We start from the raw sequence: 2640 nt of genomic DNA, 5'->3' as shown, positions 1-2640 counted from the left end.
ATGCAAGTCTCGTTGGCCACCAGTTGCCAGCAGAGGAGTGCTGGCACTGCTAGAATCCAGGAACATCCAGAAAGCAAGAAGGAATCTAGACCTGATAACCAAAGTGCAGCTGAATCACAGCTGGGAAACAAAGTTCAGTCTGTAGAACTAGAGCCAAAAGGAGGACGAGCAGGACTGTAACAGGCTCACTAGCAGAGATAACTGACCATCTATGGATGGAGAGTTCTCTGAAACAGTCAAATTGTCCTTCAGTGTCCGAGATCCAGGAGCCTATTCTAACTAGAAGAAAGCAGATCGTCACTGCACCTACACCAGTGGCCACTGTAAGAAAGAAGCAGAAAATAACGGGACTAAATGAGTCTGCTGCTGAAGAAATGGTCTCTAAAGCAGAATCTCACGCTCTGTTTTCCCAGAATTGTGCCTTCCCTAGATATGACAAGAACCGGAAGTAAGGCTAAATCTCTACCAGGTCAAAGCCAAGAATCACACACAGAAGCTGTGTATGACACTGGATCATCATGCTCTGATATTTCATTCCCTGGAATTATACACAAGAGAACAACCAGGTTTATGCCAAGGAGATTACATGCACATACTGACAATAAGTATACTAAGATTGTACAAGAAAATAAAAAGGGAATCATGGATATTTCCATGAAGTTAGAGGATTCATATGCCAGAGAGTTTGGCTGAATAGGAAAACAGAGTAACAGATGAGAGAAAGGAAAATGATAAAAGTTCTCAGCTGGAATGTCTTTCTAAACATCAGGACACTAGCCTTCAGCAGTTAGTCTCTTAAAAATCATTCAACCCCTCAAAATAACAAAGTTATGTTGGAGCCCTCAACTCTGCTGTGAGGCTGTAATGAAATCATTAGTTCAAACAGTTGCAGTTGCAGAAGTGAACAGATGGAATGAAAAGAGAAAGAAAGAGCCCCCCTCCACCCGCATACACATAAATGACCAAAGTGCAGCAGTCATGGTGGTGATGAGGAGGAATTTGCCAGTAAAGTTGTCAGCAAAGACAACAGTGAAAGGAGTGTAGGTCTTTCTTTCCTTTTTTTTTTTTTTTCTTTTTGTGTGTGTCTTTTGAGACAGGGTCTTGCAATGCAGTTCAGGCTGGCCTTGAGCTCACTTTGTAGCCCAGACTGGCCTCAAACTTGTGCAGCGATTCTCCTGCTTCAGCCTCCGGAGTGCTGGGATTATAGGTGAGGGCCATCCCACCTGGCTAGGGGTGTGGATCTTGAATGTTGATACCATACTAAACAAACCTGAGTCCAACCAGTCTCAGGATATGGATTATTCTGTCTTACTAGTTCTCAGCAGTCATGAAAGCCAGCAGTCTGAGAGCAGTGAAGGTGAAGAGCAGCCTGTTTTGTTGCAACAAAACAGTCATCAAAAGGAATCATTAAATGGAAACTCAGCGGCTGGTGAGATAAATCAGTGGACTAAAGTGCCTGCTTAGGCAAGTTTAGGCAATCGCAGGGACTACAGTTAGATCCCTGGCACCACACCCCATGCCAGCCTCAACTCCAAGGCCTGCTGAGCCTCACCGCAAGCCTATAATCCCGGCACTGGAGAGGCTGATAGCAGGAGGTATCACCACAAGTCCGAGCTGTGTAGTGAGACCCTGCAACAATCAAATATTTAAAAAAAAAAAAATGGAAACTTTTAATGAAAAATATATATATATATCTGTATATACAAAATAGGATAGATATACAGCTTTCTCTTAGTTCAATGAGAAGAAAGATTTGTACTAATAGTGTCACTATGGCAGTTGGAGGGACAACAGTGCACACACAGCCTGCTGGAGAGAGCTGGATTCTCGTTTCAGGTCACCATCAGAAAAACTTAAGTTTGGCATGCAGTAAGGATCAGGAGATCTGATCCTGATTGCAGAACCGTCCTTGATTACAGAATCTTGGGTCGTGTCTCCTACTTCATCCTTCTAGACCAGCCCAAAGACCTGTGAGATTCTACTTGGGAAATTACTTGCAGTTCTTGGAAAGGAAAAAAGAAAGATTGTTGGTTGGAATAAAAACAGGGTTGAATGACTTCCAGAAAGCAGGGTTCTCAAACTTGTGCTAATAGTGGTTAGACAAGACATCATGTGTGCATCTTGTACTATGAAGACTACAAAGACAACAATATGCAATGTATTAATTATTGTAATTTGCCTACTAACCTGTTTTGAAACTGTCTCATTGCTATTTCTTTCTCAATAAAATTAATTTTAAAAAATGGAAACTCATAAAATATCTCATGACAATGCATTCTTTGTATTGATGCAGTGGAGATGATTTACTAAATAACACAAATTCTAAACTTCTGACATTGACAAGTAGCAGTATAGACTCTGGTCTGCGTATCATGGAATTGGGTGGTACATGTATTCACTTCAAAGCAGAAAAACTTCCGTCTAAAAAGAAATCTCTAACACAGGTCAAGGAGAAAAACAAAAATGTGCTTCTACAGAAAGCTGTTATTACACTCAATTTTGAGAAAAATTATTGTGTCCCACTATACAGTGAATCAAAGCGTCAACTTCAGAAAAAAACAGGAAAGGGGCTGGCGAGATGGCTCAGTGGTCTAAAGCACCTACTTGGAACAAGCTTGGGAAAGAACAGGGACTGCGGTT

At 41.6% G+C, this 2640-nt stretch overlaps 1 pseudogene; it reads left to right on the top strand.

Annotated features, from left to right (window-relative positions):
• Positions 1-2640, top strand: part of LOC101582242 — a 3094-nt pseudogene continuing 454 nt past the window's right edge.

Source organism: Octodon degus, unplaced genomic scaffold (genome assembly GCF_000260255.1).
Source record: "Octodon degus isolate 3935 unplaced genomic scaffold, OctDeg1.0 scaffold00128, whole genome shotgun sequence".
In the NCBI taxonomy this organism is placed as follows: Eukaryota; Metazoa; Chordata; class Mammalia; order Rodentia; family Octodontidae; genus Octodon; species Octodon degus.
The sequence above is the reverse complement of the archived record's forward strand: the minus strand, read 5'-3'. Positions and strand labels throughout refer to the sequence as shown.